We start from the raw sequence: 18,667 nt of genomic DNA, 5'->3' as shown, positions 1-18,667 counted from the left end.
ACAGAACTGAAGTAAGATTCTGAATCTGTCAATTACAAACAATGTAACTTTGGGCAACTGATTCAACTTGTCTGACTCTCAGGTCACATTCTACAGAACGACAGGATTATACCACATAGATCCTTAGATTCCATCAATATTTTCAAGTTCAACAATGATTTGTTTTCAGTTTTTTTGGGGGCAAAATAAATTCTCTAAAGACTGAATGAGAAATAATTATAATGCCTGTATTAGTTATCTATCTGTGTGACAAATTAAACTAAACCTTAGCAGCTAAATTAATACAACAAACATTTATCTCACATGGTTTTTGAAGGTTGGGAACCTGGAAGTGGTTTAGTTGACTGGTTGTGATCAGGGTAACTCACAAGGTTACATTCAAGCTGTTGGCTGACGTTGCAGCCCTCTGAAGGCTGACTGTGGCTGGGTAATTCCCTTCTAACTTCACTTGCATGTTTGCTGGCTGGCCTTGGTTTCTCCTTACTGACTGTTGGCCACAGGTTTTGGTTCCTTGCCTATTCGGCCTCTCCTTAGGGATACTGTCAATATTATAGCCAGCTTCCCCCAGAGTGAGTGATCCAAGAGAAAAAGAGAGTATGTGTGTGTGAGAAAGCACCCAAGATCAAAGACAGTCTTTTATAAGCTAATTTATAAAGTGATGTACCACAACTTCAGCCATATGTTATTGGCCACATGAACAATCCCTGATACAATATGGGAGGGGATTATAGAAAGACATAAATCTCACCACCATGTGGGGCTCTTTGGAGGTAATCTTGAAGACTGGCTAACCAAAGTGCCTATGCTGAATACATAGATTAAGGCCCAGATTCCCCTCCCCAAACTCTCCATCTACCCAGTTCAACAAACTTCTTATCCAATGAATGATATGGATGTTGCAATGGATATTGCAGAAACATAGGGTTCTCACCTATATTCCTCCTAACCATGAAATGGTTAGGTTACTCTTTTTCAAAGTAATTATCTTCCTTACCAGCAATTGGCTTTACTTTAATTTACTGAAATGTGGTTGTCCAAGGTATCTTCAATTTGTTTCTTATATACCTTGTTATTTCACCATACTATTAATTTCTCTTTTTCTATATAGAATTTCCTGAAACAAATCTATAATCTTGCATATTTTATTTGGTGACCTTAAATCTACTCCCCACTCCATGATTATACCTTATCAAGTAACTTCTTTTTCTCAAATTCTCCATCTGCTCTCTTTTTTCAGTTTAAGTTATTTGCATGACTTTCTATCTACCTAACAGGTCTCAAATTCATTGCTAAACTTACAGTAAGAATAGTCTACACTTAAAAAAAAAATCATCACCTATCAGCCCTTTAAAATTTTCCAATCTAACTATTTCAATTATTATTCTGAAATGACCGATTTCCCTACTTCTCTAATCCAATGGTAATGGAAATCTTCCTCAACTTCTGCAGTGCCAACAATGTCAGCTTCACTTTTCTTCTTAAAAATTCCTTTCTCTCCCATTATCATGCACATTCTTTCTTCCCTTACCTGAAATTTTTACAACCTTCATGCTCTTTTCTTTTAGGTTCTTTTTTTCTCTATTCCTTTTCCCTAAAAAATTTTATATCACCTCAATAGAAGAACAATGCTTACTTTTTGATCTTTTCTGAGATTAAAATTCTAATGTCTAATTTACTAAAGAATATCTCTTTCAGAATTTATAACTAACATCCCAAATTCAGCATAGATTTTAAATATGCCCATATCTGTGTTTAGCAGATGCAAATAGGGTCTTTCATTTCTGTTAATAATATTTTCAGTCCTCGATTTATACAAATTGTATCTTGAGATCATCACTTTATGTATGCTTGCATGTATGTATCTATGTATTTATTTATTTACATTTATTTTATTAGAACCCGTCATTTCAGATTGTGTAGCATTTAACTTTTTGATGTACTTGAATGAACCTCATCCCATTCCTTATATTTATTTATTTACCCGAACATGGTCCTGGAATTCCCCCTGCACATGACACCCATTGGTATCCACCTTCATGATTTTCAACTTCTCTGAACATTATTCTTGTCAAAGTATTTGCTATTTACTACTATTTACAATGACTTCCTTTTGCTCTTAGATTAAAACCAACATTCTTTACATATCAACAAAGTCTTGAAAAATTTGGCCTATGCCTACCACTTAAATTTCATCTAAAGTTACTCTTTCCTTTTCTATTTGCAAAGAGAAGCAGTAAGTGGTTACGTAATAAACTCTGCCTCTAGTCTGTGCTTGCATTCACACCTAGTTATGCAGGTTAGTAGTTAATTTGGCCAAGTTTCTTATCCTTTCTGTGCCCGTTTTCTGATAGGTAAAAATCTGATAGCCATGGTAGTTACTTATTGAACTAATCAGTATATTAGAACAATTCCCAGAAAATAATAGTTGTAATATTGTTACTGCAACTTGGACATATTCCTTTGATCTTATATTTGATCTCCTATTCATTATGTTCTTTCTTTTTTTTCTCTCTCTTTCTTAATCTTTTATTAATTCATCAAGTTTAACTTCTTTCCTCATCTTTTTTTCTCAACTAGTCTTGAAGTTATTCATACTATTTTTATTCATTTACTGGTTATTCTTATTTCTGTTTATTTATTGACTACTTTTAAAAGATGTATATCTGATTTAACAAAGTCTTAAAAAAACCAATACCTCTGGCCTTCCCCTGAGAAATAGAAGAATCTTTGAATGTCTTAACTTGATAATCACTCATTTTTTTATATAGTTGTCATCCAGTATGATAGCCCCACTCTGACTTTATCACCCTGAAAAAGTTGTTCCTATTATTATTACTTGAGGTATTTGGATACACAATATTTACTCATTTAATGTATTATAATTAATTTCCTTGGATTGTAGCCCTTCAATTTTCTTCTAAGTAAGCACCATCTTTTATTGTAGTCCCTTCTGCAAATCTATGTAAGTGAAAAACTTTGTAAAATAAATAGTATTTATTTCACATTTACTCTTGAGTAATAGGTTTCCTGGGTATGGAATTGTAGTTTTATCGACTTTTTTTGTCAGCATGTCGAAGATATTATTCTGATGTTTTCTGATATATATTCTTGCTAATGAGATTGTGTTATGTATTGAAAAGATGTAAACTGTCAGTTGTCAGTCCTTTGTGGATAATCTTTTTTTTTTTTTTTTGTGGGAAGTAATTTGTGAAGTTGTCATATTTTTGCTTTTTTATGTAACGTGTAACTATTTGGCTTTGTTTTATTTTATTCTTTCTGGGACTCAGTGAGTATCTTTAATTTGAAGAGCCATGTACTTCTTTCACTTTGGAAAATTCTTAGCCATTATCTTTTAAAAAGTGTTTCTCAGGCATCTGTTTCAGCCACCATACTCATATGTTTTATACTGCCTTTCTATCTTTAATGCCTTTTAGTTGCTCTTTTATCTATTTTTTGACCCTATGGCTAATTATTCTTTTCATATTGACTTTTAAAATTTATTTTTTATTTTAAAATTAAGGTATACTTGAAAAATTACATTGTATATTTTACAGTGTACAATATGATGTTTTGATATGTGTATACATTTTTAAATGGTTAAGTCCAGCTAATTACTGTTTCCATACTTATCTGCCTTTGTTGTACGAATATTTAAGATCTACTCTGTCAGCAATTTTCAAGCATACAACATGTTATTTTTAACTATGGTCACCATGCTGTACAATAGCTCTCCTGGCCTTATTACTTTCAATTTACCCTTTCATTTATTTCTGATATGCTCATCAATCTATCATACAGATTTTATTTTAATTATAATATTTATCATATGTAAACATTTTGATTTTTTTTAATGTATGTATTTCATCCTCTCTTATTATCACTCTGTGTTTCATCTTTTGTTATTTATCACTCTCAACTTCATCTTTCCTTATTTATCACTTTGGTTTTCTTCTTTAATTTTTCTATTTCTATATAGGCTTTATGTATCTTTCCGGTACTTTCTTTCTCTTTAATTCCTAAATTAATATTAGATAAAGTTGTGGCCTATTCAAGATTGCTCCAATAACTCCAGGACTAGGGGTGCTCTGCCTTTTTAAAACTTCAGTTACTCACACCATGTTTCATTTGGTTGTGTTATTTCTACTCTTCTTATGGCAAATTCTTTTCCGTGGGTGTCCTACATATCTTTAATTATGGGAATTTCTCTACCGTGGTTATTTGAAAAAAAAATTCAGTGATTTTATGATGATTCCTCAACTTGCTATTCATGCCCTATGTAATGTAAATTTGTAATCCTTGTACTCCCACACACACACGTGTGAGCGCATGCGCACACATACCCGTGAGCGCGCGCACACACACACACAAACACACACGCACACACTCCATGACTGTTTACCATTGTATTCTCAGCAGCAGAGATTTTAGGGCAGAGTATGTATTTTTCTGGTCAATTATGTTTGATGAACATTTGCATGATTATTCTCTGTATTCCATAATTAAATAATTAAATCTACTGTGAAAAATTCAGAGTTACCTTATAGTCGAGAAAATGTTCTGTGTTTTGCAATAGTCATGTCCTGCAGAAACTGCTCACTCTCTCAATCTTGGCAACCTAAAATCTCTTAAGGGTTCACTCCAAAGACATCTTTTACAAGAAGGCTTTGCTAACCTTAAATATGTATGCTTTGTAAATAATTTAAATCTTTCTATTTAATATAAATTTTATTTAGAAATAGCCTGATTTTTCATTTTGACATACTCAAGCTTTAATCATTCCTTGCTCTCTGCATTTTCCTAGAACTTTGGGGATATACAGAGTAATTCCCTTACTCTGACAACTATGACACGATTGTCTTAGATATGTCATAGAAACTCCATGCAGAGGTTCAATTCATTGATCATGGAAGAATTCAGGTGGCATACATGTTAGTTTGGCATACATGTTTTAAAAGTTAACATGGAATTTGTTTCAAACATTAAAAAACTCACACATTGAAAATATTAATATATATTACTTTGGGAGGGTGGATATGAAAAAAAATCAGATAATATAGCAGTGACAGGCCTGCATTTCCACCTTTTCACTGCTGCTTAAAACTGACTTGAGCTGCCCTATATGGATGGTTCATGTCTGATCAAGGCTGCCACAGTGTTCACCACCTCTTTTTTTTTTTTTTTTTGAGACGGAGTTTCGCTCTTGTTACCCAGGCTGGAGTGCAATGGCTCGATCTCGGCTCACCTCAACCTCCGCCTCCTGGGTTCAGGCAATTCTCCTGCCTCGGCCTCCTGAGTAGCTGGGATTACAGGCAAGCGCCACCATGCCTAGCTAATTTTTGTATTTTTAGTAGAGACGGGGTTTCACCATGTTGACCTAGTGATCCACCCGCCTCGGCCTCCCAAAGTGCTGGGATTATAGGCGTGAGCCACCACACCTGGCCTTGAAATCAGTTTATTGAGTGTGTAATAATTAATATATATTAAGTTATAAATATAACCATCTGTATCTTAACAGAATTATATTGCTCATCTTTATTTGGTTTAATTTTCTCTCCCATGAAAGCATAGAGTTATTAGTATAGAAACATATGATTTCACATATACACTTAAGTCAATAATAATGCAAAATTTGGTTAATCTGCCTTGAGTATTACTAGATTTATTTGGTAACAGTGAATATCTATGTACTATAACCAAATATGATAAATTACTATGGAGAGATAATGGTAATGAAAACAGAATGTCTAACAGCTGATTAGATTATTGCATATTCTACTAAAAACTGACAAAATAATAAACCTGAATGTTGTTAGAGTCGTTGCCTAAATAATGGCATGAAACCAACTGCAGAGCAAAATAACATTTAGATTCTAAACAAGCAGTGTGTTTACTGGTTTTGATCCTTATAAAGGAAAAGAGACCACCTGGTTTTAAAATAAATTTAAACATATTAGTGCTTTATTTTTGGTGACTTCCATTTTGGTAAAAGCAAAGTTATAGAAATTAATGTATAAGATATTAGAAAATGATATACATTATTTTTTTCTCAGTAAGTCTTTAATTTCTTAGTTGCATGAGGCCATACTGTTTGTAGAGGCTGAGTGATAGAAGTGTTGCTCAAACTAAGATCTGTGGGAGAGCTCTAAATGGATATGAGAACCATCAAGAATTCTAATAAATGAAATCTTAAAATGCCAGTCTCAGGGTCTCTGTAGTTATATTTCCCAATTATCCCAAGACAGTGCCTGTTTCTTAGGACAGTACCATGGGGAGCCTTTCATCTACCATGCAGTCTTTGATAGAAGATGAGATTATGGACACTACTGAAAGAACATAATCAATATTCAGCCAGAACATAGATTAAAAAAAAATATGATCTCAGTTCATGCTACCACTTTGTGGAGAGCTCAATAAAAGAGAGAACACATAATCTAGTTCTTAGCATTCAAAAGGGAGTTTGCTTTATGCAGTCTAACCTTGTCTGAACACATTTGTGCTTTTAAGGCTTTGCAAAGGTAGATCATTGGAAAATGACAGAAAGACAGTGAATGTGACAGTATGTTTGCTCCCTGGTTGGAGCCTTGATTATATTCAACAAGGGTCTGCTGCAAGTGCTAGTTTGCCATCCAGCTCTTTTTTTTTTCTACAGCAGGATACTAGATATATAACAGCAATAAACATGAAAGACAATGCTAATATTTCTGTTCCCTGGAATAAATGCAAAAGAGTTATGTGAAAATGCTTCCACAGTAATTTATAGATACACTTATTTAACAATTATTCTTCAAATATAATCTCATTGTTCTTTAATTAATTGCATTCTTTGCTATCTATTAGACTAGAAAAAATAAACACGTAATTATATTTCTTGAGATCCTTTTCAGATTTGGAAACAACAAAAAAATCCTACGCTTTTTCTTTTCCTCAAACCTTGGATAACTTCCGAATTAAGCACCTTGGAGTTAAAGGCGCTCTCCATTGCTTCACCTATCTATGATTTTTACCTTTGTTCTAGGGTATCCTGGTTCTCAGCACTGATACTGCTAAAGACAAAATGTATATAAATGCAGAAGGTGATTTTATATACATGAATGTCTTTTGAAGAAGAGAGGTTAATAAGTTTGGTTTATCAAGTTCAAACATATGTTGTTTTGAAATTTTTATTTATTTATTTATGAGCTGAGGTTTCTGTTGCCCAGCCTGGAGTTCGATGGTGATCATAGCTCACCGTAGCCTCAACCTCCTGGGCTTAAGTGATCCTCCCACCTCAGCCTCCTGAGCAGCCAAGACTATAGACGCATGCCACCATGTTGAGTTAAATATTGTTATCGTTATTTTTTTTTGTAGAGACAGAATCTCGCTATGTTGTCCTGGCTGGTCTCAGCCTCCTAGGCTCAAGTAATCTTCCTGCTTTGGTTTCCCAAAACATTGGGATTACAGGCATGAGCCATTGCACTTGGGAACATACGCTTTTTTATTTTAAGCTGACCTTGACAAAAATGTGTGCTTTTGCTGTTTAGTAACTACCTACTAAATGCCACAGAAACCTATAGCCCAAATAAAATAATTTTCCTAATATAAAAATACAAAAAATCAATAGTTTCAAACATTTCATTTTCTATTTTATAATAAATAGTGTATCATAACATATGATAAAACAGAAAACTTTAATTGTGAATTTTCTTCTTCACAAACAAGATAGAGAATGTTAACATGGAATAACTATTCACAGAAACTTTCATAACATTTTAAGTTTGGTAGTAACCAAAGAAGAAGTTACTCGGGGTTGCCATGATTCCTTAGCATGACTTTTTTAAAGGAATTATATAAGATGTCTCATCAACTTTACATTTGGTAACATCATCATACTTAATGTCACCATCATGCCTTGTCAAATATTTATACAGCAAAAACCTACCAGGGTAAAGAGGGGAACTGAAAATATGCCAAGGATTAACTGAGGTTTCCTAATCTTCAGATTACTGATGTAAACATATACCTTCCTACATAAGTATGAATTCGAAAGAAAATAATCACTCTTAATTCTATACATATAGGTCTTTAATCACCTTTTCAAGTCAATTTTACTGTATTTCAGGGATGGCTTGGAAAAACTTGATTACATGTAAAGTAGTAATAAAATATATATTTTCTATTTATGTTAGGGTACATACAATCACTCAAGTGTGGGCAGTTTTCTGGGGTCACACCAAACAATGGTGTTTAGAGTAGGCTGATAAACTTGGATCCTGTCGTAGTTAACATGGGCTTTTGCAGTGGGTAGGAGTGAAGGGGGTGTGCTAGAAGAAATAGTCTCTAAGTCTAAAGAATAGTTTAGATCAACCTAGAACTCAATTTCAGAGTCCAAAATGATGTCTGAAGGAATTCTGAGGTTATCTGGAAATACATTAGAAGAATTAGTAGCTTTAGCTTCATTGTGTTTCCCTAGGCATGATAGTATGGGGAAAAGGCACTAGCTATCCATAGTATAACATATATAATTATAGTGTAATTTACATTGTCTAGTATAACCACATAAATTCATTATAATAAAAATGAAAAAAGGTATTTGGACAATTGATATTACTGGAAACTTTATGTGATTTATATTTAACAAGAGGCAGTACGGTATAAAGATTAAGAACTCGGACTTTGGAATCAAATGGCCACAAGCCAGAGCTGCCACTGCTATTTATGTGGACGTGAGCAAGCATATAATCTCTTTATGCTTAGTTTTCCATTTGTAAAACTTCAGTTATAATAACACATCTTATGAGGTTGTATAAAAATAAATGAGTTTATACTTATAAAGAACTTAGAATTGTGCATGGACTATCTAAATGTAATTATATAAAACAAATAATTACAAGACCATACATAGACATATATGTTAGTCATAAATATGTAAAATTTATTTTTATTGTTTATATTGTTTCTATTATTTTACATGTAATTGGAGAAATTATCATTAAATACAAACTGTTTTCTCATGACAAAAAAGAGGCTTTAAGATAATAAACTCAAGCTCAGTAGTGTATTGGTTGTCTTCATTAATTCAAGAAGAATGGGGAAACTAAATTTTATAATGAAACCATATAAGTTGGTAAGTTGCAGATAGAGAATGTAATTACACTGGTGGGATATCTGGAGTATATTATGATGCTTAGTTTCATATTCTTTCATAATTTTTCAGGGGATTTATTGAAAGAGTGGAAGTACTACATTGTAACACCACCTAGAGTGACTTGCTGATAGTATATATCACACTTGGTGGAGAACTGAGGGTCAAATGGTAGAATTTCTAGGGAGGAAGATTTGTAAAATACAGGAAAGACCTTTCAAATGAGTCTTTGAATTAGAGCACACTGAAATAAAAGACAGCGATCCCCTTGTCTGAGGAGGACAAGCAGAGGTTGGAGGACTTTTATCACCAACAGATAATGTAGAAGGAAATTTGAGATTTGTTTAGAGTGTTGGAATAGATAATTTTTCGTATTTAGCTTAATTAGTCATATTTCACTTTCGTATTTCACTTAGTGAATGGATATGGTGACTACAATATAATGCATGTAGTGAAGTTTTTTGTTTTATTTCTTGTTCTTTTATTGTTAAATATTTAATTGCCACATAAAGATGGAATATATTTAAGGTGTAGAATGTGGTGACTTGGTATATGTATACATTGTGTAATGATTATCACAGTCAAATTAATTAACACAACCATCGCCACTCACCTTGTACATTAGATATCCAGAACTTGTTCATCTTATAATAGAAAGTTTTTACTCTTTGACCAATATCTCCCCATTTCCCCCACTTTCTGTCTCCAGCCTCTGACAACCACTATTCTATTCTCTACTTCTATGTATACAAGATATTGAGTGTTCTTTCTAAGACAGAATTCCTAGAACTATATGAGGATGGAAAAAGAATTGTCAAAATAAAATTGAAAAGGTGGAAGATTAATTATCCTATGAGGCAATAAGTTACAACAATCTCACATGGACACAAACATATACATATAAACACATATATGTATAGCATCTATATACACAGGCATGTGTATGTAGATATACAGAATGATCTATGCACATATTTCATTATCAAAAAATACAGTGTTTGCTATCAGGGAAATATAATTTCAGTAATTGAAATACACATATTTTGTCACATTACTATTTTGTACAGGAAATTAAAAATTCTTATATGTATTATTATATTGTCAGGCAAGGAATAATTCAGCTATGTTAACTGAGCAACCACTTTGAATGCAAACTGTTTCTTAAATTTCAGGAGAAAAATATCATAAGGTATGTTTTATTTGATGTTTCTAGTAGGCTTATAATTTAAAGGTAAAATTTGGAGAATCCAAAAAGTCACAAAAAGAGAAGTTAAAAAGACATGCCAAATGCTGAAAGCCAATTTTTTTTTCTGCAGTCCTAAAATTTTTATCTTGTGCTAGTGACTTCTCTAAGTACTGACATTATAAGATTGCTAAGAAGTAGGTAAGAAGAGCTATATTCTTATAGTTCACTGTATGACAAGTAGTAACTGTTCAATGCTAGTTTTCATGAGTGATGAACTTTGTAAATACTGGGTCATGGCATGCATATAGGTTAGTCTGTGATTTCTGTGATTCATCTCTGGACTCAGAGAAGACTACTTATCTTTGTGATTCTAATGTATACGCTACTGCTTTTTGAAACCACAAAGAAGGAAGGATAATAAAACAAAAAAAGGGAATTTTCTAACTTTGTCATAATCGGCTTGTATTATACACTCGTGATAGAGCAGCATATTTTATCTAAGCATATCAACTCTAAACATTAATTTCTCAACTTAAAGTATGAATTCTAGATGCATGTAAATGGGGTTAAATAATTGAAGGGCTACTAAACTGTTAAAATAATTATTCTTGGATATAAGATAGGCCTGTTCAATATATGTAAGTGGTACCCTCTAGTGGCTACAACATACTCTGTCCTTTAAGTAGAGTTATATACAATGGGCATTTTTTGGTCAATCTGCACATTCTGTGGACTTCAGTGGTTGAGTATCAAAACATTCTTATTTCAGATGATTAAGAACAAAAGATACAGGATTGCATACAAATTTTACACATTCCAACCAACAGAGGGTGATGGGATGTTCCGATATGCACTAGTGCTGCTAGACTTCCAAGCCATAATAGGTCTTGTAGTCAACAAGTAAACGATACGTTAGGAAATGTGGATCACTCAAAAGTAGGTGTGAAAATACTGTGGTAAAATATCATCTCAAATAAAAATAATAGCACACGCTTTTAGAACATGTATGAAACAGTTTATAAAGCATTTGCCATGTATCATTACATTAAGCCTAAGAGCAACCCTATGATAGTAGACAGAGGTAAAATCATTACCTTATATAAGGGAAACAATCAATGAAGTTAGATTCAAGATCAATCATTTATGACACAACATAACTAAACCTATAATCCAGGCGTTCTGGCCCTTAGTTCACATTTTCCCCTCTCATATTGTCTTTCTCCTTACAAGACCTCTATTACATTGAATTTACACTATTATCCAGGTGCAACCTCTTTAAAATAGAAATCATCTTAGAAGTTATGGGTATAAATGTACAGACATACTCTGAGTATAATCGTGCACTCACATTATTATGTAAGTTGGAGACTATGTACACATGAAACTAATATTTAGTAGAGAAATTGGAAAAATGACATTTGATCTGGAGATAATTGATACTTAACTCTTGTCAAATATTACAATACTGAAGCATAGAGTAAAAGCATTTATTAGAAATATGTACTTTTTAATGGAAACAACTTGACCAAAAATTTGTCACAGAATTTTGAGACCCATTAAAAAAGTTTAATGAGAAAAAAAAAGGAACATGTGAAGCTCGTTCAGACTTAAAAGAAAAAATCACATTTAAAAATAAAGATATCCATATATAAAACTCATGGTAATTCTCAAACCTAAATTCTAGAACTTAAAGTTTCAAAAATAAAATTAATTATCTGAATAGACTATGTAGACATAAAAGTTATTGAATTTTAAATAAGACATTTTGGCAAGAATATTTTCTAAGGAAATGATAATTGCAAACTCTATCTCATAAGGCCATTACAAAACTTTTAATGAATGAATTGAAAATAGTTATCAGTCAAAAGAAGTGGGCCGAAAGACTACTGTAATGCCGACATTGAACAAGCAGTGTTTCTGCTTTGTCTACAGTAAGGCAAATGGAGAACAATATTCATCAAAAATTTCCTTTAGGAATTGCAGTATTTTAATAAAATATGTTCAGTATCCACTTCATTGTTTTGTGATCTGGTATAAAATTAAACATTACCAGTAAAGGTAAACCTAAATTTAAATCAAAGTGACCAATGTTACACAGAAAGAAAACCCATAGTGCCTGTTAATCTCAATGTATCTGCACCGTAAGACAGGGTGAGAAAAATAAAATAAAATAAAAAACATAATAATCTCAATGTAATTTTGCAAAGAAACTCACATTGATATGAATGATAGTCCATTTTTTAAAGTACCAGAGTATTTTGTTTAAAGGATGGTCAGAACTGTAAGTTAGAATCTATATTTTAAATAAAAATGAACACATAAAAAAGTCACAGTATCAAATGTCTTTTATTAAAAAACATTCGGAACCAAAGCTTCAGATTATGATAAATATGACATATGTTCTTGTTTCAAAAGTTTATATATATATTATTAAAAAGTTAGAATAAGAATAAAAACATGATAATGTTAGTGACATGTTCATAAAAGTGTTAAAGGGTTGATAATAGGTGAATGCTTAAAAATGAAAATTTATACTAATTCTTGATATGGATATGCTACACAGATATTATTCAAATCATCATATAAGTCACCATATTTAAGAAAAACTTTCAAAAACCTCCTTTTCCTTTCTTCATATTAACTTTCAGTGAAGTTGTTTTGCTACTAGCAGTTTATTAGTCATTCAGCAATTCACTACTCATAGTACTGAGAAATTGAGAGCTGTCTCCTCATTGTTCATGAAAATATGTGCTTCTAGCCACTCACATAATAGAGCATTTTACTACATGTTCATAATTTATATGAAGTTTAAGTATACTAACATACACTATAAAACCTCAAAGATAGAAATGCAATTACATTCTTTCAATTTAAAAAAACTAGACTATCTTTCAGTTTCTAATATAGTTTCTCAACATTTAAAATCCTGTCTTAAATTATAGCGATATAAACTAAAGTTTAAGCATAAAAATGCATAAAAATGGACAAGATGTATGAAAAACACACTTACATAAAGCATTATTAATGTTAATGCCTATTAAAACATGTTTGATCCTTCAATGAAATCAGTAAGTAATATGTAAATTTTAGGAAAGGTCATGGCCATGCTAATTCATGCAGCCTTCATGTTTTCCAGGTGATATATTAAAAAGGTTTAGATGAAACATTCTCTGACCAAAGTTAAGTCCAGTATCTCCCCAGTTGGTTAGAGTAATTAAGGGTCTCTGTTTATTTAAATATTCAACTTTTTCTTAACTTTTCTAGAGTATTGATCATGAACTGGCAGTATATCTTGGATGCATTTTATGATACTTCCTCCAAAGAAAAGCCTTTCTGATAGAGCCACGCAAATCAGGGACCAGAGGTGAGGGTGCATATTTAAATTTTAGAGTTGAAGAGTTATGCCTCACCTTCCATGAAAATGCGGAAACCAGGGGCACTGACAACTTCCACAGAAGAAAATCGACTTACAGTGTCTCAAAAATCTTTTCCTGAAAATCCATTCATTTTTAATAATTAAATAGCCATATACTACTTTGTAATACAGCTGTTAAAGTACACAATTTTTTTGGATATGATTTTTTTTTTTTTTGCTTTTCTTAAATTCTTGTGAAAAAGAAGGCTGCTATAGATATTAATGCAAACTTCTCCAGTCCTCCCCTTCATGCTAAGATGCTGTCATTGCATTAATATAATAGGTCAATCATTTGGTGGGCATCATGACTTTAAAAAAAATTTCCACACTCAGATGGCTGTCAATGGTGGTGCCAGTGAACCGTTATGCAAAGCCCCCAAACACTTTGTAAACTCGAATCTTTGAGCACAATAGTAAAGTTCAGTTCTGGAAAAAGATAGTGTACTGAATACACAATACTCAGCTTTGTCTGTTTGGGGCTTCTGTTGAGGGAGAAGGCTACTTAATCTCCCCGTTTGCCCTGGGGATTCTAACTGTTTTAATGTGTCCTTTTTGAGAGTCTGTGAACTGTAGAATATATGCTGGTAACAACTTTCTTTGGGGCTTTCCTTGGAAAAGCCCAAAGCTTCCAGCACAAGAAAGCTGACACAGTGGTGCTAACAAACACAAAAGAGACCTTTAGCTGTTTTTGCAAACGGCCTGGCTAAAGTTTCATGTCATGCCTTGATGAAGGATCTAATTCTTTGGCTCATTTCATAGGAATCTAGCTTTTGTGACAGTATGGAAAGGATAGCTGCTTCATCAGGTTGGGAAAGTATAAGAAATTTTGATGTAACATCAAGAAAGTTTGTAATACTTAAAGGATTAAATGATATAAGATAATTAACAACAATGACATTTAATGCTGTATTACCAATTGCCTACATCGATCTTTTAGTCAAGACTATTTTTAGGGTCTATTAATATTATTTTCTTAAATGGTATGTTATGGTGAAATGGCAATATTATTTTTCTATTATAATTCACTATTACAAATATACACAAGAAAATATTACCTAGAAAGCTAACTTTAACATGTCCTTATAAACTCAAGGATTTTTAAGCAATTGAAATTAAAATATTACTTAACCATTTGAAAAATGATGTATCTCATTCAAATGAATAAATCTAAGATGTGAAAAAGAAATTCCGCAGCTAGAAGGACTAATTGTTCTAACTATATAAACAAAAATCCTATTCCCAGCTGACTAAATTTACATGGGTCAATCCAGCTATATACCGGAACTTTACCATCCAGAAAAGTCATATGTTATCTATACTTAGGCATTTATGACACTCATTAAAGGTTAGGCAAATCATATATATGTGTGAGTGCAAAGTAGAAATTTTAGGAGGGAAGAAAAGATGCATTTTTACAAGGATAACACCTAATAAGTCTTTTTTTTTTTCTTTCTTTTTTTTAATCGCCAGGGGAAAACGCGAATGCAGTCCCCCCCCCCACCACCACAAATTATGCAGTCGAGTTTCCCACATTTGGGGAAATCGCAGGGGTCAGCACATCCAGAGTGCAATGGATAAGCCTCGCCCTGGGAAAACCACCTTCGTGATCACGGTATCTCCCCTGCCAGGTAAGTACACCTAATAAGTCTTGTGATAAGTTCAATATGTGATAATCACCACATATATGAAAATGAATTTTCTTAAATTGAAGAAAATATATATTTAAAAGAGTTTTGGATTAATGAAGTGAGATAGAAGAGGCCAAATGTAGAAATGTTCACAGTGGATAAGGGAAAATTGTCCAGACCCTCAAGTGTGGTTTAAAATTCCAAATTCCAGTTCATACCAAGGAAAAATCCCAGATAAACTAACTGTTATGCCTGTCCCACCAGTGTCTTACTATGTTACTCTCAGATCTCTCTCTAACACCTTCTCAGTCCCATGACTCTTGTCTCGTTGTATGCTGACTTGTATGATATGGAGAGGCAGGTTGAACTCATTTTAGCTCCTTAGGAATGAAACTGTCCTTATCTCAGGTAGTGCATTGATCTGCCATCACGCAGGTGATTTCTAATGAGGCCTTTAGGAATGCCTTATACACAAGTTGGGAAATGCCTCTAGTTTACTCTGAGTGACTAAAAAATATATATTTATTTGTAAATTAACAAGATGTGGTGGTGTATGTCTGTAGTCTCAGCTACTCGGGAGGCTGAGGTGAGCGAATCGCTTGGGCCGAGGAGGTTGAAGTTGCAGGAGCTGAGACCACGTGACTGCACTTTAACCTGAGCCACAGAGCAAGACTCTGTCTCAAAAAAAAAAAAAAAAAAAAAAAAAAAAAGTCTATTTATGAAGAGTGATCAGGAAAGAAAAAAAAGAACAAAAGGGTTTCAGATATCTGGCTCTTAGGAAATAAAAATGTTAAAGGGGAAAATATCAAATATTTTGATATTTTCAAACGTAGTGGTTTGTGGAAATTTTTGCAAGTAAATCATTGTTGTGCTATATCTATATCTATTTATCTATATCTCCGATGGTAAAGTCTACATTTATCTATCTATGACCTATCATGTTTTCCTACTTGGGAATTGCAAATAAACTGGCTGCAAAGCAGTTTATGTTTGAAAGAATAACAAATCAGGGCCAAACAGAAATAAACACTCAACCAAAATATTTTAGCAGTATGCTCCAAACAGCTAATTTCATTCTTAACTGAAAAATTTCTCACTGGGGAATGGTAGGAAACTGTAGTCCAATCCAAGTTAAACTCAGCACTTGAATATCTTCTGCATGGGCCAATCAAGGTTAAAGTAATCTACTGAAAATGAAAACAAGACTTCAATTGTGCAACTGAAGGACTTTTGAATTCAGAAATATTACCCTATTCTGTGATAAAAGAAAATTCTCTCTGGGTTCTTATCTAGAGCAGATATATTTGGAGAAAATCTAAAACAAAGATTTTCATGAAGGTAATTTCAATTATGGTTCTGAAGTATTTGACTCTTACAAAAGAGTATTTTGTTGCCTTAAATCACTCCTTAGCTTATTCTAGTCTCAACATTAGTCTGTAGAATTACAGTGTTTTTCAACTCGAAATCTTGAGCTTTAAGCCGTGATTAATTTGATTGTACTGACTGACTCTAGAAGAAAAACATAAAGACTTTAACACTTCTGGATTATTATGAAGTCATCTAGTTTATTGCCTGCAAGCATAGTTTAGACAGTTGCTAGATTTGAATTCTGACTTTATCATTTTTTTTGTGTGTGTGGCAATAGGCAAGTCATTTTATCTTTCTTTGTTTAAGTTTTCTCATCTGTTTAAAGAGGATAATAAAACAGATCACACTGCTGTGAGTGTAAACATTAGCTAAAATTTATTGAGTGCTTTCTATTGCCAGGAATTTCCTCAAATGCTTTTGATACATTCTCACAGCAAATTTATTTATGTGTTCTATTATTACAGTTGAGCTAAATTAAATAATGTGTCCAAATTTACATGATTATTAAATTGTGGAGTTGAGTTTGGGGTCCAAAAATTTGAATTTCAGAATCCGTACTCTTATGCACTACATCAGACATTCCGTAGAAGAAAACGTGTTCAGGTCCCAAGACAGTGTCCAGCAAGCAAGAGGCTTCAGTAAAATTCAGTTATTGAGATTCTGACCAAAACGGTATAAAAAATCTGAAGTCTTGCTGAGATAAGATAGAAAAATTATTTTCTAGTGAGAGAAAAAAGTCAATGTTGAACAATATAAAATGATAAATTAATTTAAACTTAATATAAAACTATACTCAGCATAAAATATTGATTTATTTATAGCAAATAATATGTTACTAATATTTTTATATCTCTACTTAGAAACATGATTTCAAGGTTTTTTTTTTGCATTATTTGAGAAATGTACACTTTGAGAGTTGTTTAATAACATAGTACTAACAAAAGCATAGACATTAGTAATTTAATAAAACCTACCAAATTCAATATCCTATTAGTTATAGATATGAACAAAGTGAGCCCTTAAATCATTGATATCATTTGAGGGCTTAGAATTAAACAATTTCTTTACTTATTTAATTTTGGTTATTCTGAACACTTCTGTTTAAGGTATTTGCTCTGATGTGATCATTGCAAGGTATCTTAATCCACAGAAATTTAGAAACACTAACATATGTGATTAGAACATGATGAGTCATGTTGATTTAATTTATGTTGTTTGGGCATAGTTAAGTTTTAGTTTCCCTTGACTTCATGAAAGAGACCTGATTTAAGATTCAGTTTAAAGGGCAGACAGACAAGGTTAGGCATGAGAAAATGTTTGTTTTTTTTTTCTTTTCGGGCAAGTAGAATTAAATTGAGAGAACAGGGAGGAGTTCTCCCTGATAAGGTGCTGCAATACATTAAGAGAGTGGTGAGCTTCTGGGGGCCTGTCACTGCCAAAATTTTTGTGTTAATAGCACCAAAACAGGGGATAGCACCTTTTTCTTGATTCAGAGGATGATGACAATTCTGCTTTTGTGGCTAGAAAGTAGCAAAATATGATAGTTTTAATCAGATGAAAGAAGACAAGAGAGACTCTGCTTACCCAAGTGTTAAGAAAGTGTATATAAAGATAAAACTTTAGATCTTTTGTAGTTAGCCTCAGGACATAACTTCATTACTATATATTTCAGCAAATTGGTTAATTAATGGTAAGGGAATTAAGCATATCTTCTATTTAAGCAAAATCATGTCTAGAATTTAAACCAAAGTGAAGAAGAAGAAAACCTTAATAACTTCTCTATTTGTTAATGTATTTGTTATTCAAATAGCTGATAAGAGCCTATTATCGGCCAGCTAATGTGATAGACACTGAAAGTATGAGGACGAATAGAATACCTTTGTAGACATTTAGTAGCTCACAATTAGGTAATTAGCAAATGGATTTGCTCTTGTATGAGTTGCTGTTGT

General features: G+C 32.6%; 1 protein-coding gene and 1 non-coding gene across 4 annotated transcripts in view; both read right to left on the bottom strand.

The window, feature by feature from the left end:
- ROBO1 (roundabout guidance receptor 1) overlaps window positions 1-18,667 on the bottom strand; it is a 1,127,367-nt gene that overhangs the window by 455,386 nt on the left and 653,314 nt on the right. The gene's annotated exons all lie outside the window — the stretch shown is intronic.
- On the bottom strand, window positions 15,190-15,358 carry LOC135276449 (U1 spliceosomal RNA). The gene has a single exon (XR_010343990.1). It is a non-coding gene; the product is annotated as a U1 spliceosomal RNA (small nuclear RNA).

This window comes from Aotus nancymaae, unplaced genomic scaffold (assembly GCF_030222135.1).
Source record: "Aotus nancymaae isolate 86718 unplaced genomic scaffold, 86718_ANA_hifiasm-v0.15.2.pri h1tg000022l_1, whole genome shotgun sequence".
Lineage (NCBI taxonomy): Eukaryota > Metazoa > Chordata > Mammalia > Primates > Aotidae > Aotus > Aotus nancymaae.
The sequence above is the reverse complement of the archived record's forward strand: the minus strand, read 5'-3'. Positions and strand labels throughout refer to the sequence as shown.